Source organism: Eubalaena glacialis, chromosome 3 (genome assembly GCF_028564815.1).
Source record: "Eubalaena glacialis isolate mEubGla1 chromosome 3, mEubGla1.1.hap2.+ XY, whole genome shotgun sequence".
NCBI lineage: Eukaryota > Metazoa > Chordata > Mammalia > Artiodactyla > Balaenidae > Eubalaena > Eubalaena glacialis.
Window position 1 is genome coordinate 140,947,039 of NC_083718.1, and position 23,838 is coordinate 140,970,876.

Below are 23,838 nucleotides of genomic sequence, written 5' to 3' on the forward strand. Positions count from 1 at the left end.
CCACAACTACTGAAGCCCGCACGCCTAGAGCCTGTGCTCCGCAACAAAAGAAGCCACCGCAGTGAGAAGCCCGTGCGCCGCAACGAAGAGTAGCCCCCGCTCGCTGCAACTAGAGAAAGTCCACGTGCAGCAATGAAGACACAAAGCAGCCAAAAATAAATAAATAAACAGATAAATAAAATAAATAAAATAAATAAAATAAAAGCTATATAAACTTCTCTCCTAGACAAGGGAAGGACTGGGTTGGAGCCAAAGGGGACCCAAAAACAATTAATTTGTGAATCAAAGAGGCCGGTTGAATCGGATGCTTCATCAGAAGAGACAGGGCAGGGATGACAACTGGCTGGAAGCAGGAAGCCTGCACTAAGTCAGCCAGCTGGAGTAGAAATATGACACTGGAGAGGGTTCCTGAGACAGCAAGTCCCCTGTCACAGGCCCTCTGTGGCTTTTACTGTGGGTGGGGAGGTAGTGGTTAAGGTCTCCGAGCCAGATTGGCCACCTGTCACCCCCATCACCATTTTATTTGGTTAACACCTAGCCCCTCAGGGGGCCTGTGGTCAAGGCCACACTGGCCACATGCTCTGTAAAGTTCTGCTTGACTCTATAACACCCGTTTTCATGGTGCTTAATCTAGTTGGGGTCTAAATCAGCCATCTTTTAGGTGGTTGATTAGCACTGGTATGCAGCATTAATGAGGGAGCAAGTTTTTCATTGATCACTGTGACTGTCGTGGGTATTTGTGAAAATTTCAGAGCCTGTATGTGACATTTGCAGAGAGCTTTGTTCATTCAGTGAGTTTACTGAGCACCTACTTTGAGTAAGATACTGCTTCTGGGGCTGAAGTTACATCAGGAAACAAAACAGATGAAGATCCCTGCCATCAGGGAGCTTACTTAGAGTTGAGTAGGGATGGGGAACCAATAGTAAAATATATATAATAAATAAATGATTTAGTATGTTTAAAGGTGATAAGTGTATAAAAAAGAAAAAGTGAAACAGGGTAAGAGAGATGGGGTGGGTTGCAATTTTAATAGAGTGGTCATTAGATTAAAAATTGCTTATTAGAAATAGCAATTAGAAAAGGTAGAATTATTAGAAAAAATAGAGCATGGAACAGGGATGGGGAAGGTCAGATTGCAATCTTAAATTGAGTACTTATTAGAATTAGACTTATTCATGTCAATATGACTTTCACAAAGCATTGTTTTCATTGTGTGTATTAGAAAATAAAATCTCACAGATTTATCTTCTGTTTGTCTTCTTTCTTTTCTTGTTACTTCTCCATATCGCCTTTTTCTTTCTTCCGCCTTCCTTTGTTTCTTCTTTCTATCTTCCATTTTCTTGAAACAGAAAAATTAGAAGCCATGACACTTGCCCTCTAGAAACTTACAATTCAAAGAATAAATAAGGCCTCCATAAAACAACTTGAAAGCAATATGTCAATGGTAATGTGAATGAGGTATATTCTTTACAATGACTGATAGATGAATGATTAAAATGAGTGGAATTATTTAGGCAACCTTTGGGGGGAGGAGGCAGGTTCATTTTGATCTGAGTTGAAGGAACTAATGGTAGAAAAAAGGACAAGCATCCTGAGGAATTATATGGGCAAGTACTTGGAGGCAGGATTTAGCAAGATGTGTTCAAGGATTTCTAGAGAGATTGGCTTGGATGAAGTGGACAGATTTAGTTAGATGAATGATCTTGGAGGAATTATGGAGTGGGAGAGTATAATTTAAGTGTAGATTAAGGATGTAGAATGCTGGTCGGAGGGAGTTAGAATTTTTTTTAATACTTCATTGAAAGAGCTGAGAAAAAAGAACTTGAAACTCCCTGAATCTTAGTTAAGCCACTGAACCATGTTGAGTGAAGAAATGACCTCTTCAACTTACTAAAAATCAGAAAGTACTTACAGTTCCCAGACTTCCGCTTTTTTATTAAATAAATCAGAATATATCTATATCTATGTCCATATCTATCTATCTATATATATATGGAGAGAGAGAGAGAGAGCTATACATGAATATAGTTTTCTTTGGGGACATCTAGTTCCACCACTTCTTCTCCCTCTTATTTACCATCTGACTCTATTGTCTATTGACTTTCTCTCTTTGGTAGCGTTCTTCTTAGTTTGATGTTTCTTTTCTATTCAGCTGACTATACTGACTATCTTTGAAGTTAAGGAGAAAGTTCAAGTTGAGAAGTTAAGGAGAAAGTTCAAGTTCTTTTAAAGGAAAACAGAGTTTAGAATGGAGTGCCCTTAACCTCCACCTAAATGTCCCTGTTAGCAATGCAGTAATAGAGTTCTTTATACTTCAACTCCTACTTATTTTCATCTTTATGTTTTTGCCCATTCATTTCATGCAGCTTCAGAGTTGACTTTTCAATGGACCATCTGAATGGTTTACCACACATCCCGTCATTGAGCACTTTTCCTGTGCAGCTTCCCAAGAGGGGAATTCTTTCTTCTTAGTTACATGATCCATGCTTATTTTTCTCTAGATATATCTTAAAATATCTTATTTGGGGTGTTCTCAATTTTTATTTCTTGTTTTCAGGGCTGTTTCTGCTGTGGGTGTGTTATTCATAGCCATGGTGCTTGTAACAATGATAGAAAGGTAAAAATTCTCAGTGGATCCTTTGAGTTTACTTACTGTATCATTCTGTTACTGTTGATTTGTAGTTTTTCTGGTTGATAATGAGATGGGACAGGAATAATAGGGGAAAAATAAAATCCAAAGAAAACCTCACTTAACCAATTATTTCTGAAGCGCATCCAAATAAGATATGATATGTACATATTAAAAGTTACGTTAGAGAAGGATATATAATGATATAGAAGGACATTCATTATATAGTGTTAGATGAAAAAAGGAAGTAACAAAACAGAAGGTAAAAAAGTTATCTGCATAGAAAAAAAGACAGATACAAATTTCAATAAAGTTTATTTCTAGATGATGAATTTCCAGTAATTTTTTTCTTTCTTTTTTTGGTCTGTATTTTCTACAATTAACAAGTGTTATTTTTTTAGGAAGGAAAACAATTAACGTTATTTCCCCATAAAAGATAACCTTGGTTGATTATTACACAAATTTCTTAAACAAGACTACGATAGTTGAAATGACTACCTTAAAAGCAAACAAATAAAAATAAAGTGTCTACCACTTCAACCTCTGTTCTTCCACAAGAGTTGCTGACAAGCCTAGAGTGGACTGATTTGCGTTTGTTCATTTGTTCATTCATCACTTGTTTAACAAGTATTTATTAAGCACCTGCTCTGTATAAAGCACTATGCTGGTAGTGGAATATTGCCTTAGGTAAAGTCTTATCACTGTCCTTGGGACCTTAATGTCTTGGTGCTGGTTATATATCTAACTATAGGATGAGGCAAAATGAAAAAAGAACAAGAAAGCTATGGAGGGGACAGTCTCTATTTCTGCACCTATTCACTGACAGATCACGTGACATATTATAATCCAGAGTTTTAATTAGAAACATATAATCCCTATAGCTAATTGTAACAATAGTTAACATTTATAAAGCACATACTGTGCTGTTAATAAGGGGTTCTCAAAAGGTCGTTGATGGTTCCTTGGGATCCCTGAGACTTTTTCAGGAGGTCTAGAAGGTCAAAACAATTTTCATAATAATACTAAGACACTATTTGCTTTTTTTTACTCTGTTGGCATGTGCAACAATGATGCAAAAGCATTACCCAATGGTGGGTAAAACTATTGGTGTCTTAACATGAATCAAAGTAGTGGCACCAAAATCTGCCACTAATGTGTCATTGTATTTATCATTGCCATGGAAAAACAATGCCTTGATGAAGGGATAAAAATGATTAATTTTATTAAATCTAGACCCTTGAATACACACCTATTCAACATTCTATGTGACAAAATGGGAAGTACATATTAAGCACTTCTGATGCACACAAAGGCATGATGGTTGTCTCGAGGAAAAACACTTGTGTGAGTGAGTAGCCACTTTTTTTCATGAAACACTGTTTTTACTTGAAAGAACAACTGAGAGGCAAACTACATTTATTCAAACATTTGCCAGACATTTTCTCCAAAATGCATGAAGCGAACATGTCACTTCAAGGAAAAACAACTGACAGTATTTGTTGCCAATGATAAAATTTGAACTTTCATGTGAAAATTAGAATTTTGGAAGATTTGTGTCTGGCACATGAACTTATCAGCTTCCCAAATCCTAAAGGCATTTCCAGTGAGATCGTGGGGCTATTAATGATGTGATTTTTTTTATTTTTTGTAATGAAATATGTCAATGTTTTGGAGATCTGCATAACTCAGTGAACCAATACTTTGCAAGTGACCAGTGCATGATGTTATAAAATCAGAAAGAGAAAAACAAATACCGTATGCTAACACATATATATGGAATCTAAAAAAAAAAAAAAAAAGGGTCTGAAGAACCTAGGGGCAGGACAGGAATAAAGACGCAGACGTAGAGAATGGACTTGAGGACACGAGGAGGGGGAAGGGTAAAATGGGACAAAGTGAGAGAGTGGCATGGACTTATAAATACTACCAAATGTAAAATAGATAGTGGGAAGCAGCCGTGTAGCACAGGGAGATCAGCTCGGTGCTTTGTGACCACCTAGAGGGGCGGGATAGGGAAGGTGGAAGGGAGACGCAAGAGGGAGGAGATATGGGGATATATGTATATGTATAGCTGATTCACTTTGTTATAAAGCAGAAACTAACACACCATTGTAAAGCAATTATACTCCAATAAAGATGTTAAAAAAAAAAAACCCATAGGCCGCAACTAAGACCCAGCACAGCCAAAAAAAATAGAACAAAAAGACTCTAAGGCATTGTCTAAAATAGTACAAAAGCCACTGGTTGAAAATGAAAATGTTAATAAAAATTCATAATAAAAAGATACATTGTTAAAAAAAAATCATATGTGAATAAGAGATCCACTCAAAGTGCAAGATAGACCAGTGAATTTTAATGCAGCAGAGAATGAAAAGTTTATTGGTATCATTTCAGATTTCATATCTCCACGAGCCTAACTACTACTTGTCAAATTGGTAAAGTATCAGAGAAAAATATCCATAGTTACCTGAAAAGACTAGCAAAATACTACTCTCTTTTCCAAATCCATTTCTGTGTGAGGCTAGATTTTCTTTGTATACTTAGATTAAAACAACATACAGCAACAGACATAAAAGCCAGATGTTAAAAAGATTTATATAAATGGAAAAAAATGTCACTCTTCTTACTATTTGGAGAAAATATAGGTTTTTTCCACAAAAATGTATTATTATTAATATGTTATGTATGTAACAGGTTACAAGGTTTATCATTTATTTTTATAAATGAATTAATAAAGAAACATTAAAAAATTCTCAGTGTTAACTTTGAATATCTGTGTACACAACCCACATAAACAAAAGCTCTTTGGAGTTCTCAGAAATTTTTAAGAGAGTGAAAGGGTCCTGAAACCAAAATGTTTGAAAATTACTACTCTGGACATTACATGAAGAATTTCATATGCATAATCTTGCTTAATCTTCACAGTCATTTTTAGCATTATATATACCTACTACTATTTCCATTTTACATTTGAGAAATATGAGTTTGAGAAAGTTTAATAACTTGTTCAAGATCAAATAGCGAGTAAAAGAGAGGTACAAACTCAGGAAGTAAGTGCAATGAACAATTTGTTTTGAATAGGGGCAGAGAGGGGAAGGTTTCACAAAGAGGGCAAATTTGAGCTGAGGTATGACTCAATAGTAAAAGGAGGGAAGGGAGTTCCAGGCAGAGAGGATAGTGTCAATGAAGATTTTATCTGCGAATGGCTAGGGCAGGGGTTCCTGGACATTTTTGTGCCATGGACCCCTTTGGCAGTCTGGTGAAGCCTACTAAATCTTTCTGGGCATAATGTTTTTAAATTAATAAATAAAAATACATGCAATTAAAAAGAAAGTCAATTATATATTATATATGCAACTATCAAAATATTTTAAAAAACAATTTGCGATGTAGTGTTAAATTTGCTTCTTTTTTTTTTTTTAATAAATTTATTTATTTATTTTTTGGCTGCGTTGGGTCTTCGTTGCTGTGTGCGGGCTTTCTCTAGTTGCGGCCAGCGAGGGCTACTCTTCGTTGTGGTGCGTGGGTTTCTCATTGCCGTGGTTTCTCTTTGTTGCAGAGCACAGGCTCTAGGCACACGGGCTGCAGTAGTTGTGACACGCGGGCTCAGTAGTCGTGGCTCACGGGCTCTAGAGCGCAGGCTCAGTAGTTGTGGCACACGGCTTAGTAGCTCCGCGGCATGTGGGATCTTCCCGGACCAGGGCTCGAATCTGTGTCCCCTGCATTGGCAGGCGGATTCTTAACCACTGCGCCACCAGGGAAGTCCTTATGCTTCTTTATTAATGCATTAAGTAACAAGTTCTAGTGGTGAAAAGTATTGATGAACATACATGATATTTCTGTAATAACTATAGAACATGAAAATACCTGTGATTTCTACTGATGACAAAGGTTTGTTATCTACATTTATGATGGAAGGAAATACTATTTTCCAGTTAGAGGTCAGAGAAAATATATGAACTTTTTCTGTCCAAGTTCACATATTCAAGGGTCTTCGAACTTCAAGTAAAGAACCCCTGGTCTAGGGTAAGTTTCATGGCCTTCTATTTATGTTCCCTGTCCTGGGGGTAGGCAAGCGCTACTGAACGACGGACAAATAGTAGCAGTAGCCATAATAGTAGTAGTAATAGCAGTAACAGTAATAACAGCAGCAGCAATAACAGTAGTAACTATTGAATGCTTACTACATACCAAGAATGCTTCCAAGTACTTTATATGTACGGATTAGAAATCAGGCAGCTCTTTTTTTGTTGTTGTTTTTTGTTTTGTTTTGGTATATTCATTTGTTTTATCAGGCAGCTCTTCATTAAGAATAAAGAAAGCTGAATAATCCTCGGACTGGGTTAATAATCTAAAGAACTAATGAATTAATTATAATTTTAATGCTTTATGTGTTCCTTAACTTTCTAGAAAGGGAAATAAAAGAGTTTGGCTCCATTTGAATTCAGAAATTAGAATCAGCTCTAAAATTCTATAATTTTTTTAGAGCCATAAGTGTTGAAATGTTGAATTACAGCTTTGTAGCTCATGTGAATATGTATTTTTTTAATAGTCTTCATAAGAATATAGGTATAGTATAGCATAGCTCAATTATTCTACAGCCTACATGAAATATGTATAAACGTATAAATTTGGGGGGAAGTTATTAACCTGGTTAAACTGAATTTTACAGTATTTTTGTACTTTGAGAACTCCATTTTTTATTGTGTACTTTTTAATTCTAGCTCAAACTAATCATTCATTTCTCAGAATTACAGAGGTGCTTTCTCAGTACCACCAGTTTAGCCTTGAAATATTCTGTAACCCACTCATGTATCTTCCCCCCCGCCCCCACAACTGCATTATAAACGCTTTGAGGGCAAAGAATAGATCTAACTTATATTTTGTGTTCCTCACAGCACCTGGGGGTGTGAGCACTTTGGAGGATGAGTTACTATATGAATAGTATAAAAGTCCATTTTGAATCAAACCTCCATGTTCAATGGGATTGTAAGTATTCTAGGCAATTCTATTCCTTTCATATTATCAATGCCATGAGATTTGCTGCTTTTGTATCTGCTTACATGGTAACCTGGAACTATTTCTGCTGTCACATACTGAAAATTGTTTAAGAGATGTGTATTCTTCTTCTCGACTTGAAGCTACAAGCAAAAGTGATTAAAGATAAATATTTGCAGTGATGCCAAGTCTGGATAGCATACTGTTTCCTTGGTATGTAGATTCTTCTGCCGTTTAAAATCCTTTGTTCAACCAGTAAACATGTACTGAATGTCTCCTATGGGCTAGGATAAACCAGTTCAAATGCAGAGAGAAGCCAAGGTGAGGGTGGAGTGTTACAAGTTGTTTGTTTTGCTGAGTCTTAGGGTGCACTGAAAGGAGTGGTAGGTAAAGAACTGGGAAGATAGGAAAGGGACAGAGAAGATGAGGGTTGTGAGAAATAGAGAGAAGACACCCCCATCTGCCGTCCCCACCCTGAAGCAGTTAGGCATTGACTTGGTGTTTTATGACAGTAAATGGGGATAAGGGCAGAGAGGGAACTGAGGAATTGCTATCCTTGGAAATTCTGCCTAATGGCCGATATTAGAGCATTTACCCAACTCACTATGGGCTCTGAAAGAGATTTAGTATAAAGGGGGCAAGAAACTTGTTATCTTCTGACTCGATAATCTAAAAAATAAAGTCAGAATGGATATTCATATATTTCTGCTCGACACAGAGGCAGCTCCTATATGCAGTAAACTTGATGAAAGAGAGTACTTTTAAAAATCATATTTTACTTTATTACTAAATAATAACAGGTAGCATTTATTGAGCATCTACTATGTGCCACCCTTGATGTTAAGGGCTTTTATATATTATTATTGATACTCATTCTCCCTATGATTTTTGACAACAACTAACGTTTATTGAATATTTACTATGTGTCAGGCACTATTCAAAGAGTTTTACATTATTGACGCATTTAATTCTAACAACCCTATGATGTAAGTGCTATTATTTTCCTCATTTTACAGATGTTGAAACTAAGGCACAGAAAAGTCAAGTAACTTGCCCAACCTCGCACAGCTAGGAAGGAGCAGAGCTGAGATTTGATGTCACTGAAGTACCAAGAGGCTAATTAAAGGAGGTAATGTGTGAAATATGCTAAGTGTCTATCACACAGTAGATACATTTTTGTCTCCCTCATCTTCCTCCTTGTCCCCTCATCAACTTACTATAAAAGAATGACCTTTTAACTTTCAAGGAGAACCCACACAAATATTCACCTTGCTTTTAGGTTTTCTCATCATCATTCTTAGGCTTTTTGGTAAAGATGCTTATATGTCATGAAGCATAGCGAAAGAAGAAACTTTCCTTTTCTAAAAAGAATAAACACTTAATTCATTTACTAACCTTAAATAGTTAGAGGCTAAAAACCATGCAGCTATAAAGAGTCCTGGAAGACAAGGGAAGGAAGGAAAGGAACAAATATTGACTGAAATCTTAGTTCCCAAGTACTGTGCTGGGGACTTTATGTATGATTCTGAAGCTAGAGCATCCAGGCGGCTTCCTTGTTAGGAAGGGGTGGAGCCCCAGTTTGTTTCCAACATGTATAATGCTGTTTCCTTCCTCACAGACTCAGGAATCTTGTCTTTGGAATATTTGATCCCGGAAAGTTCCTAGCTTAGGAGTTCAGAAAAGAAAGGGATGATACTAAATAATTTCCTAAGGCAAAAACCATTCTTTTATTCCAAACAACTTCCTGAACAAAACAGCTGTTTCCTCCTGAGTCCTTGGTGGCTGAGTTACACAGCATTTGCCTGAATGCTAATCCTTAGATTATGCGTATCTTAATCAATTTGGCCGTAATTAGGTTGAGCTTACAAATTGTCATTCCAGGGATAATGATTATCTTTAAGAGGCAGAAAGAAAAGCATCAGGATCATCTTTGGCATCTCATCTCCCTGCAACAACACTCATTGCCTGGGATGGGTGGCAGAGGAAGTGCGACCAGGGGCAGGGCTCTGATTTCATTCCTACAGGTGGGTGACCGGTGACCCGTGGACATGTAGTAACATTGCTATGGGCATGGGTCTTGGTTTAAGGGTAGCTTCTGTTTTCATATTTGCTTTTCTGGCTTGACTTTCTATTTGAGGCAAATAAATCATAACATTGATATCATCAGCATCCTGCTAGCATAACATTGGTGCTTTGAAAGATTAATAAACACAATGATTTTCTCAGTTAAGTGTATCTTCATTTAGATAACTTCTTTCTCTGAGAAGCTTAATGCATTTTGTAAGTATTGCCTCAGTCTTACGTATGCGAGAGAGGGTAAAGTAATTTTTGCAGCTCTGGCCAAGGGCATGCAAATCTAGTGATGGGGGATTGTATTTGTGTTATTCATCATCGTAGCCTTAGTGACTAGCACAGGTTGCTTAGTAAATACCTATCGTTGAGTCTCTTCTTCCCACCTCAGCTGAGGGTAGGAAATCACATCCTACATTGGCCATAGTCATGGTCAGTTTTCTCCAGACTCATCCCTACGCTTCTTCCCTTTCCTGGCCACCCCGGCAGTTTAAAAAGAAGCAGAGTGAACAGAATCAGTCCTTAGCTCAGTTCCTACGAATTCTATAAGTGATTGAGTTCTCACTGACTGCAACCTCTAACATTTGTGATATTTTTTGGACTTAGCTTTCTAAATATGTAATCACTGCAATTCCTAGTCTGCCTGATAATTTCCTGCCTTCCTGGATTGTCTATGCCTAATGCTCGGCTTTGTTTTGTTACCATCCATGCCTCAGTGTGTCAGGGAATCTGAAGCATTTTTTCAGTGATTTTATGGGTGTGGCTACTGAGACCCACTCAGACTGAGAAAGATGCCGGTTGATTTCATGCTCACAGAGTTGTGTGGGATGTCTTCTTCCATGCTCTTGGGATAATTCATTCAAAAAAACATTATATGTCTCCTTTATCAAGTATTTTTCTGGGTATGAGAAATACAGAAACATACTTTAAAAATTCCTATCTTCAAGGAACTCACAGTCAAGAGGAACATAAGCCTGTAACACGAATAACTACAGTATAGTAGAAGTGCCTTTAGGAGCTCTGTGAAGGGAGTGACTATTTCTGCCTGAAAGATACAAGGAAAGAGCAGGTGACAGCTGAGGAAAAAGAAGGAGTTACTAGTCGGTTGGAGCATCCCCTTGGAGTATGAGTAGACATAACTGGGGCATTCTGGCTTAGCCCCAGTCCCTCTTCCCACAACATGTGACAAGTTCCAAGGCTAAGTGAAAGGTTGAATTTGGCTGTTTGGTAGGCTGCTTTGATGAAGTGGTTTGGAACTATGAAATGTGAGCACCAGTGTCTAATGGACAGCTATTGCCTTTTTATGACCCAGCTTCTATTTACAAATACTCAACCCCTGAAATCTCCCTGTTGAAGACCACCCCTCTACTCTCTCGTCCACAGGTTTCCAGAGGTAGGCATGTGACTTAAGCTTATCAAAGCACTTAATGCCACTGGCCACAGTAATTGCTGGAAGTTTCAGCATGTGGCCCAATCAGAGCCAATGACATGGAAGAGAAGTTTTGCTGAAAAGAGAAGTTTTGCTGGAAAGAAACTCACTTTTTCCTGCTGGACTTTATTCATGAGAAGATACATGGTCTGGGGCTGCTTCCCCCATATTACAAGGTGGCCCGGAACCAACATGGAGGAGGGCAATGCTGGGAGAGATAGAAAGTCTATCCTGAGCACGTGACTTTGGCCCCAGATCAAGCCATGCCAGGAGCTAGAACAATTCTTGGCCTTTTCTACTATATGAGCAGATGAAGCCCCTTTTTGCTTAGGCCAATTTAGATTGGATTTTCTGTCTTTCTTCACACATAGTTGAAAGATCTAAAAATCTTTCTTCTGAAGAGGAAAACATCCAGGAGGGAACATGAATGCATTCCAAATATTTGAAGGATGTTGAGTAGGAGAATTACTTGAATATTCTTGTGTGTCTCCAAGGGGTGGAACTAGAATCAGTGGGGAGATGTTTTAGGTGGTCAGATTTCAGATCAGTGTAAGTAATAACTTTTTATTTTTTATTTTATTATTTTTTTTTGATGTGGACCATTTTTAAAGTCTTTATTGAATTTGTCACAATATTGTTTCTGTTTTATGTTTTGGTTTTTTGGCCCTGGGGCATGTGGGATCTTAGCTCCCTGACCAGGGATCAAACCCGCACCCCCTGCATTGGAAGGCGAAGCCTTAACCACTGGACCACCAGGGAAGTCCTAGTAATAACTTTTTAACTTTGGGGATTCTACCCAATAAAAGAAGCTAGAGAATTTTAATTCAACATGTACTTAGGGGAGAACATGAGAGAGTGGAAGAAACATGCCTCCTCCCCATGTTAAAAACATCTTGAAATGGTTCAAGGCAATTTAAAAGTGGTCTGAGTCACCTTTATCACTGTATGAGCTTCCATTTAGCTTTATAATTCCTCAGAGTCAAAGAGAATGTGGCTATTTACTTATTTACTCCTATTCTCTGAACAAGTTATAGGCTATGACCCATTGGAGGCCATGAAATCAATTTGGGGATTTGGGACCATCATCCTTTTAATGAAAGAGAAGAGAATCAAATGTAAAAAGGGCAAGAGTTGCTTTGTGAAACTTTTGATTCCCTTTTATAAGTAAAACATACATAGAGAGAGACAGTATAGAGTAATGGCTATAAATATGAACTTTGGAATTGGACTACAAAGATTAAAATTCTAGGGCTACTACTTATCAATTGTTATGAGAATTAAATGAGATGATATAGGTAAAGAGCTGAGCAAGATCCTGGCACAGAGTAAGCACTCAATAAATTTTAGCCATTCATTATTATTATACTAGATAATTCTTAGGATCTAGAAATTGGCTCCTATGAGAGGTGAATGTCTATCCTTGCTTATCAGGCCCCCAGATTTTGCCAAACAATCTGAAACTTTATGATTTTGTAAGGGAGAAAAAAATTACCAGATGTTTCTTGTATCCTCTAACAGTGTTGGAAGATGCTACGTTATAGCATCAATTGCCATCCCAAGCCTATGGCAGGACCATGAAAATAACCAAGTCAGTAGGCTGTAAGCCTTCCTATTAGACAGAGGGCATGTTTATTCATCTTTATATCCCCAGCATCTCTCAGAGTACCTGGAAAATAACTGCTTAACTGCTTAAATGTTATTAAACATCTCTAATATTTGGTCTCTTAGCTTTTGATGCTCTTTCCACTACCTAAATCTCCTCTGTCCTTTGTTTCATCAGGGAATCTTTCCTAGTTCTGAAAGAAAATCCCCCTCATCCTCTCTTCCCAAAGGCCCCGAAACATGCAAGGAACACACACATATACACTCACACACCCCACACATCACACATATGTGATACCATATTAATGACTTCATAATCTTCAGGGATATGGGCTGTTTTTAAGCATCTATTATATATCCTGTCACTGATGAACTCATGATTTCCCACTTTATCTCATTCAGAACCCATGGATGAATACCATCTGGTCCTGGTGATTTACTGCACAGAGTCCCTCAAGGTGCTCCGTACCTTTCTCCTCAGAGACTGAAGAATCTCTGTCAAGGCCATTCTCTGCTTTGCCATAAAATGTGTCCTTGGAACAGGAATTTCCCCATTGTCTTCTCCAATAAATACTGATTCAAAATATTCATTTAGCTATTCCTCTCCATCATTTCATTTAATATCCTCCTTCTCCTAATGAAAGCTCTTAACATAACAGATATAGTCACCTTACTAAAATGCCATGGACCCTTTATTACTATGATTATTTATCTTGAAGGCTCTACCTGTTTTGCCTATTCCCTCTTGACCTCTGTTAGTTCTCAGCTGATACCATTTGAGTTCCCATCAAGGTATGTGGCCTACAAAGAATGTTCACTTTAAAATAGAGCGCCTTTAAAATAGTTATTGCTTTTCTACTATAAAATGAGAATATATTATGCCTAGAAATTTTGGAAAATTTAGAAAAGTAGAAGAGAGTACATGTTTCTAAACAAGCACTGATTGTGTGTGTTTCCAGAGCCTACCTTTTGCATTTCTTTATGAAACATAACCTATCTGATTTCCTTCTCTCCTGTTCTTTCTTCCTTGTGTGCTGTACTGTGGGGGAAGTGAGGCACCTCTCCTATACCTTGGACATGGTTGGGGTGTATCTTCACTCAGCCTTTATGAAGAAGGTGTTATCAAGTATGTTCTGCAGGCAGGCCTGGCCCGTGAAGGCCTCAGCTACTGGATGGCTGGGGGCACTCGTCACCCCAAAGACTCATCACATTCTCTATTTTCACCTAATTCCACTTCCTCAATGACAGCCATGCCTCACCAGGTTTTCTATTTTGCATCGAATCCCTTTTTTGTTCCACCAGCCCCCAGTTTGTGTCTCTTTTTCCCCACAGATTTTCAGGTCTCTTACACATCAGCGAATTTCAGACCAGTTTCATGGTAACTGACCTCTGACTTGGCCCCAGAACTTTCTCTGGTGAACATCCCTTCTCTGGTGGATCAACCCTGAGGGTTAGTGTGAGCAGAGTCATGGTGACCTTCAGCCTGCTTCCTCCCAGCTTCCCCAAGGACACCTTGGTGCAGCCCATGCAAGGACACATGGGCTTTGGCGTCAGACAATGTGAGTTTGAATCATAGCCTGTCACCATTTGAGCTAGTAATGAACCTCACTGAGCTCCTTATTACTTCATCTGAAAAATGGGACAGTAATACACTCTGCTTCTCTGTAACACATTGTTTATTATTTATCTAACTCAGATAACATATGCTATATGTAAGGTATTATTTTGAGGGCTTTTCAGACATTAACAACTAGTTTCAAGCCTTTGAAAGCTTGGGTTATTTATTCATTTATATGAATTATTTATTCACCTGTAACAACAGTTTCATTATAAAACAATTGTTTCAGTGGAGGAAAAACAGGCTGGGAGCTAGAATATTTAACTTGTAATAACAATTATTTTATTTTTTCTTGTGGGGTTTGCAACTTTAAAGTTTGTGTTAAAAAAAAATAGCTATAAGTATTGTTATGAGTAGATAATGCCACTCCCCCACCCACCCCAAAGGATATGCCCACCCAGAACCTGTGAATGTGACCTTATTTGGAAAAAGGATTTTTGCAGATGTAATTGAGTTAAGGATCTGAAGATGATATCATCCTGGATGAATTGGGTGAGCCCTAAATCTGATGACACATATTTCTATAAGAGACAGAAGAGGAAAAGACATCCAGACACAGAGGAGCAGGCCATGTGAAGACAGAGACAGATTGAGGTGATGCATCTACAAGCCAAGGAGCGCCCAGGATTCCTGAGAGCAACCAGAAGCTAGGGGAGAGGTAAGAAATGGATTTTCCCTCACAGCCTCCAGGGCGGACCAGTCCTGCCAACACCTTGATTTTGGACATTTCCGTCTCCAGACCTGTGAGAAAATGAATTTCTGTTGTTTTAAGCCACCAAATTTGTGGTAATTTTTTACGGCAACCCTTGGAAACTAGTATATTTTGTTATTGCAAGCTAAAAATCATAAATTGAGGGATCAAAACAGAACAGAAACAAACCTAAAAGTCACCAAATTACGATCAAAACATAAAATCAATCCAAAGCAATAGATTTCTAGGCCTGTGAAATAAACAGCAGCATAGCTCATAACTACAAACAGTTAACAAGAGAACATAAAGCCAAGTAAGTTATGCCAGCTGCTCGAACAAAGCTGCTGAATGTTGCCCTACTCTTGGGATACCAGCTTTTTAAGGTGAGGTGATAATTCCCTATTATAACTGTGTAATGACCAGTTAAAGTTCACATGATGCAAAATCTATTCCCCCATTCAATCAATCAAGGTATGTCCAATAGTCAGGTAAAAATTTGAGCAGTAGAAGAAATACCTGCATGTATCCTACTGCTTTACTATGAAGCCTTAAAAATGAAATAATGCAAATACTACTCCCAGCATGTTTCCTGGCACCTACGAAGAGCTTTTTTTTTTTTTTTTTTTGAAGAGTTAATGAATGTTCTCTTTTCCCTGTAGAAAATAGGTATTCATAGCAGTTACAAAGCATGCCTTACACACAGTAGGTGTTTTGTAAATATTGTGGATATGAATCTATTTCTCTCTTGAATTTCCTTGGTCTTTTACAATAACAGCCACCATGGTGTTTATAATCCAAGCCAATTCCTCCATGTACCTTATAAGAAGCAAGAATTTGTAATGATTGGGGGAGATATTATGGTATGTACAGGGTTGATTGTTTTTTTAATTTTTAAAATTACACCACTGTAAGTTATACAGTAGTGTATGTAGCTACTGTCTTCAGGAATAATGAGGAGAATGGAACCGGTGATAAGACGTAATAGAGTAGCAAACGTTCAAAGATTGTCCTCTTGCAATCCTCTCCATTCATTCATTCAGTCTCTCAGGCCTCTTAGCTAAACATTTGTTTGTGTCCAGAACTTAAAAACAATGCAGATGAAAGTCCTGAGGAACACTTGAGATAAGACATGTGTGCAGCAATTAGTGAATGATTCTGAAATAATGGCAGCAGGGTTGTGTGATTTCATAGAACAGACTAAGTGGCGATGCTAAGAAAGTTTTAAATTGAATTGGAAAGGCAGAGACAGGGAAAGCTTTTTGCAATGAGGGCTTTCAAATTGGGTCTTAAAGGAATATTAGACAACAGACTTTAAAAAAGTGTTTGTATCCCTGCTAATGACACACCTTCTTCCTATTTCCAGGCCTAAAACTACTGCATAGTGCCTAGCATGTAATAGGAGCTTGACAAATATTTATTGACTTAAAAAAAAGAAAAAGGAAGAAAAGAATGAGTGAGTCATCCATGCTGCTTCAGTCTGATCTTTTCAGTACATAGATCTGTTGATGTCACTCACCTCCTCTAAAGCTTCACAGATGCTCTGCAGTCTCCAGAGAAAGAGTAGAAAGTGATCTTTGAATCAAATAATGTTTGGTTTGAGTTCCAAATGCCTTCAGACTGGCCTCTGTCCTATCCTATCTATTCCTAGCTCTCTTTCACAGCTTTCTGTCCTTTTGATACCTAAATCTAACCATATCACCCCTCCTACCCTCCCATCTCTTGCTTAAGAACTTTCAGTGGCTGTCCCTCTGTCCTCAGAATCTGGTGTCTACCATCTTCTCCAGCTTCTGCTTTCAGGACTCTTTCCTTTAAACTTCTCACTGTCTGGAAGATGTCACATTTTCTCTCTCCTCTGGGCCTTCATGCATATCTGAAATGCTCTACATGGAATATTCCTCTCGACCATATGCCCATCGCAACCTCACCCCAAGTATCAAGCTAACTCCTGTGCATCTTTCAAGTCTAGGCTTAAATGACACTTGAGGCCTCCCCTGTCTCCAGGTGGGTCCTGGGCTATGAGGCTCACAGAGCACCTCACACTTAATCCACTGTAGCACATACCACAGTTGATTGCAGTGATCTGCTTTATAATGGTTGTCTTTCCTACCTAGACTGGCGGTGCTGTGAAGGCAATGACTATGTCCAGTTCATAATTGTCTTTAGTACCTGGCGCAGTACCTGGCCTAATGAATAGCTTTTGAATAAATTAATGAGATCTAAAACTTACTGACTGCATGACCCTGGGCTGGTAACTCTGCCACTCTGAACCTCAATTTTCTCTTTTATAAAATGAAGATATTAGTTGCCTCATAGAGTCTGGTACACTCTAAAGTATCATATAAATGTCTATTTGTCTAGTTTTAATGGTCTTTGTGAGTAAAACCTCACTTGTCTTTTTAACTTTCACCCATTAATGTATAGTTGGTACCAAACTGGACTTATCTGCTTTTTCCTAAACATTGTCCTCTGTTTCCCATCTTTGTGCCATTGCTCATGCTGTCCTCTCTTTCTAGAATTTCCTTCCTCCCTTCTCCCCATTTCAAAATTTCCTCCATCCCAGAGCCATGAAGTCTCCCTTGATTTGTCTTAGTCAAATTACCTCTCCCTTCAAATTTTGTTACATTTTATCTGCCGCTCTTTTAGAACATTTGCCACTTGCAACACTGTGTTATGGTTATTGATATACAACTTTCAGTTTAGCAGGCTCTAGAGTCAGTCTTCCTGGATTCATATCCCAGACCTACCTACTTACTAGCTATATAACCATGGCCTGTGTCTGATTTACTTCACTTAGTATGGTAATCTCTAGGTCCACATACTAAGTGAAGTAAGTCAGACAGAGAAAGACAAATATCATTTGATATCACTTATATGTGGAATCTAAAAAAATGATACAAATGAACTTATTTACAAAACAGAAACAGACTCACAGACTTTGAAAACAAACTTATAGTTACCAAAGGGGAAAGGTGCAGGGTGGCGGGGAGTGATAAATTAGGAGTTTGGGATTAACATATACATGCTACTGTATATAAAATAGATAATCAGCAAGGACCTACTGTATAGCACAGGAAACTCAATATTCTGTAATAAGCTATATGGGAAAAGAATCTGAAAAAGAATGGATATATGTATATATATAACTGACTCACTTCGCTGTGCACCTGAAACTAACATAACGTTGTAAATCAACTATACTCCAATATAAAATAAAAATTAAATTAAAAAAAAAAACCATGGCCTAATTAGCCTATCTAAACCTCGATTTTTTAATCCGTAAAGTGGGAATAATAATAACACCCATCTCATAAGTTATTTGGGTGGGGGTCACATTAAATAATATTTTGTAAGTAGATCATTTAGCACAGTGCCACACATATAATCAGTGATTATGTGCTTGACATAATTAACATTATCATCCTCAGCAGCATCTTCTCCCTAATTAAACTCTGAGTTCCTTGGGGATGAAGATTATGTTTTTATAAGATTCCCCTATTGCACTTAGAATAATGCCTGGCCTCATACTTGGTGCTCAGTAAATGTTTGTTGAATGCAGGCATAAGTAAGATAGACAAATATAGACAAATAATGACTTTCTTTTGCTATAAAATGATGGAAGTTTACTGCATTTTTTGGGCTTTTTAGTAACTACTGTCCCTGTGGATTTCCCCCAGGCTGAACATTTTGAAATAGTGGTAGTAGAATAGGCCCACTATGCTGCCATCAGTCTGGAATTTGGAAAATTACAAGCAGAATTAAAGAACAGTATTAGAATTATTTATTCTTTCTATGCCCCTTTATTGCATTCATTTTGGGAGAAATTATCTATTCTTGTTTAACAAGAAGATTACATTACATATTCATGTAGAAAGAATTTTACCAATCTGTGGAAAGTTTTCTCAGATCTTACCACATGTTAGATGTCAGGCAATGTCTCATTTGGAGAGAGAAAAAAACAACTAGTGTTACTGTGATTTACAGTAAGGCAAGTTATTCTGAATTTCCTTGGTAAAAAGAAAATGAAGGTGCAGATATATCTTTGCGATAGTGATTTCATTTCCTTTCAATAAATACACTAGGAAGTTGCTATGAGAGTAGAGTTTTAATATTCTCACGCTAACAACAACAACAAAGGTAATTATGTGAAATGAGCTGAGGAATGTCCTAATCTTATTGTGGTAAATATTTCACAATATATATGTGTATTAAATGATCACATTGTACACTTTAAACCTACACAATGTTATGTCAACTATATTTCAATAAAGCTGGAAAAAAGTGAAAAAAAAAGAAAATGAAAGCTACATTTGTAAAATATCATAGAGGTTGATCTTCTAAACAGCCTCTTATCTGGAAAATATATGTAGTCATTTTCCTGACTTAATAAGGAGATAAAGCAAGTTTCACTTATCTTAGTTTTGCCTGTAATGAATATACCAGATGAGATTTTGCTATGATATGTGACTGCTCTTTCATTAACAGATTAGATAATTGCTCTCTTGGAATGGACCAACTTTATTATTTAGCGCCTGACTTAATCCTGAAATAATCTAGAACTTTTTTGAAAGTCAGCGTGCAGAGCTATGGTTAGAGGAAAGACATTGTGTATACTGGGCCTGAGAAGTCATGGATTTCCATGTGCTTTGGGGGAGATAGGCCACTGCCTGCACAGCTTCACAGGCAGTTGAAAGATTTGATCTCATTTAACTGATCAAGATCTGAAATTCTACCATCTGAATTCCATGCATTCCATTTGTTTGGGGGCGAGGACCTAAGAGAGTTGGGAGCTTGGGAGGTAGCCTGGTGTAGAGCAGGGGTTGGCAAACTATGGCCTGCAGGCCAGATCCAGTCCACTATCCATTTTTGTACAGCCCATAAGGTAACAACGACTTTACACTTTTAAATGGTTGGAAAAAAAATCAAAAGAAGAATGATATCTCATGACATGTGAACATTATATAAAATTCAAATTTCAGGGCTTCCCTGGTGGCGCAGTGGTTAAGAATCCGCCTGCCAATGCAGGGGACACGGGTTTGAGCCCTGGTCTGGGAAGATCCCACATGCCGCGGAGCAACTAGGCCCGTGAGCCACAACTACTGAGCCTGCACGTCTGGAGCCTGTGCTCCGCAACAAGAGAGGCCGCGATAGTGAGAGGCCCGCGCACCGCGATGAAGAGTGGCCCCCGCTCGCTGCAACTAGAGAAAAGCCCTCGCACAGAAACGAAGACCCAACACAGCCAAAAATAAATAAATAAATTTAAAAAATTAAAACCAAAAAAACCTAGATTTAAAAAAAAAAAAAATTCAAATTTCAGTAACCATCCATAAAGTTTTATTGGAACGGTCACGTTCATTAGTTTCTGTATTGTCTATGGTTGTTTTTGTGCTGCAATGGCAGAGTTGAGCTGTTGCAGTAGAGACTGTGTGACACTTAAAGCCTAAAAATTTACTATCTGGCCCTTTACAGAAAAAGTTTGCTGACCCCTGGTGTAGAGGAAAGAGCATTAAAAGCTATGGAGTCAGTCTTAGGGTTGAATCCTATCTCTTCCAGTTACTAGCTCTGTAACCTCAGTCAAGGTGACCTTCATTCATTCAATAAACATTTATTGAACTCTTAGTGTTTCTCAGAGACTTTGCTTGGCATTAGAGATGCAGTGGTTTTTGCATCTGAGGGTTGGCCAATACCTAGTTTGCTGGTTTCATTGAGAGGATTAAATGAAATTAAGTATTCAAAGTGTATAGCATGTAGTAGTTGCTCAACAAATGATTTTTTTCCTGCTCTACCCTTTATTAGGAGTCAAAGGTGGGGAAGTCACAGTTTCTTAGAGTATTTACTCTTTCAACTATTAAACAGCTTAACAAATGATTTTTGAAAGTCCACAGATAACCATTCTACCCTGGTATTTGGGGATGGATTTAGGAGTGTGGCAATGAGGCAGAATGATGAGCTGATGGCTGACCGGGACCTAGCCTGGTGTCTCAAGTGGAGGTGGTGCCGAGGACCTAGAGGGGAAGAGAGGCATTGGAAAGGCAAGGCCAGGGAAGCACAAACATATGACCTCACAGTTTTAATCCAGGCCTGTTTTGTCCAGATGTAAACTTCTGTGGGACCCGGTCTTGGGTGGCACATGGTCCTTTGATAGTCAAAATATTTCTAGTAAGCGTCAGAGCCAGAATTTTGAATCCTGGGCATTCTGATTCTGATGTCACTAGCCATTATACCAGTGCATCTCAAATTGGGGTCTAGGGTTCCATGGATGTATCATCAGGGGTCCTAGAGTTCTCTACAAAAGCCTATAAATTTAGGATTTTATGATAATCTTAGGAAAGAAGAGAAAAAAGATCATATAAGCATATTCCAGACACTCAAATGACCCCTTTATAACCTGGTATTGCCCTGTGGTGCCTTTCTCTAAGTTTGCATTTGTGTTTAGATGCGGTAATTTTAGTGGGCTAATGAGGAAAGAACAGAAGAAGCAGCAGATCTAATAAGAAAATGATGTGTTGACACCATAGGAAGGTCAAATTATATTACTGCGTACTCTAAGGACAAAGGTTTCACAGTAATTCTGAGAGAAGAGGTGGGAGAACCGAATCATCACACAGCACACAGGGGCGTTGGTGTGCCATGCCAAACTGGGGCATGTTTAGAATGGCAAGCTAGTTTTTGCAAAACCACAGCCACTGTGTAACTTGAATTTTATTAGTTTTGTGGTTTTGCTTTGGTTTAATAAATTGTACGAAAGCTATGTACATACAAGATTTTTAAATCTAGTTGTTTAAAACCAAGTTTTACCTCATTTAAATGACATTATGATAAAAATGGTTTCAGTGATGTTCCAAATAACTCTTTATTATTATGTGATCTTGCCTTATTTCATAATTTGCGGCTTCATTGAATGGGTACACTCTCTAAATTCTTTCCAAAGTGTTCAAAACAAAATAGCCCAGAGCTGGAGAGAAGGCAGGAGAAATTTTTCCCGTTAGTGTGTGGTTGTCCTGTGCTTGTGTTGATGAGGTTATTTTTCCATGCACAGGAATATGTCCAAAAGAGATGAATGTTGGACCTTCAATATGGTTATTTAAATGATAATCTTATTTCTTTCTGATATTATTCCAGATCATTCAATGTCCATTTCTGTGATTTTTGCTTATCAGTGAAATATCTTTTCATCAGGGTCTGATGCTTATGCTACTGTCTTCAGAATGGTTCTTGGCTCTTTTTTATCCAGAGAAGCAAATGGGAAAGGAACTATCAGCCACCCCTCCCACACCTCTCCATACCTGAATTTACCTTATAAATATATTTGTTTGTTTATTGTCTATCCTCCCACTAGAATGCAAGCTACATGAAGGTAGGGGTTTTCTCTTGTTTATTTCATTCAGGGGTTCAAAACCAGGGCAGTTTTTCCTCGAGGGAACATTTAACAATGTCTTGTTGTCACAACGAGGGTGGGGACTACTATTGGCATTTGGTGGGTAGAGGTCAAGGATTTGAACCTAGCTCAGTCTGACTTCAAAACCCAAAACCAAGACTGTCTTTCTTCGAATGAAAGAGCTTATGCGTGATGGGATAAACCTGAGCTTTCACACAGTACACAACTTCCTTCCTAGACCATCTCTTTTCTCTCTAGAGTAGTTTTTGTTTCTAAAAATGGTTTTCTCTTTCTCCCTAGGTGGGCTATTGATTAATTAACTAATAATAGAACCTACCATGCCCAAGATGTGACGCTACCAGAGATGGCTTATAGATTTTTTTTTATGTGTCATCTCTGATCATTGATCATTGGCTATAAATGTGTTGAGGATTCTCCGGCTGAGTGTGGGATAGAGCCATCATCAGTTAGCCGACTGCTTTTGGTCAGGTGGTTTGCACACGTTTCATACATTTACACTCTCTGTTCGAGGTGCTAGGGGCCAATCAAAGATGAATAAGGTGTCCTTTGGAAATATCCAACCTTCAAGTTTCAGCTCCATTCCCACCACTTCCAGATTTCCTGATCATCCCAGCTTCTCTCTCTTTTCTAATCCTATAGCCAAGGTCTAGTAGGTGAGACAGGGAAATATAACAGTACTCTTGAACTTAGCACTGCTGTAGCTTAGTACTCCTCATGTATGTATCTCACTTCCTCAGCTGGACAACAAGGCCCAGGAGCTCAGTGGGCAGTGCTCATGGAGCTCCTCATCTCTCATTTGGCTTAATGTAGTAAGTACTCAGTGAATATTTGCTGAGCAGAGGGTTAAATGAATTAATGAATGAGGTGGAGGTGGAGGTACTGCATACCTATTCCTATCAGACTGAAGAACCTACAAATATATACAAGATCCCAAAACTAAACAATTAATGCCTAACCTAGCAAGGAACCTCCAGGATCCTGTTCTAGCACTGTGGTCAGCCCCTGTTCTGGCTGGTCAGTGTTCCTCAAACATCTGTAGCTGTTAAATATTTTGAACAACTAGATTGAACATTTCAGTCTAAAACTGAAACTACCCCCAGAAGTCATCATCCCCATTTTCTGTTTTATTCATCTTATAGCACTTGACCCGACCAACACACTCCATATTTTACTTATTTATTGTATTGTCTGTCTTCCCTCTCAGCAAGGGGCAAGAATACAATGAAGACAGGATTTTTGTCTTTTTTAGTGGCTGCTTGTTTCAGTTTTCCATTGCTGCATAAACAAACAACCCCAAACTTAGTGGCATAAAATAACAGTCATTCATTATGTGTATAGATTTTGTGGGTCAGGAATTCAGACAAGGTACACAGTAGGTGTATTAGTTTTCTACTGCCGTGTGAC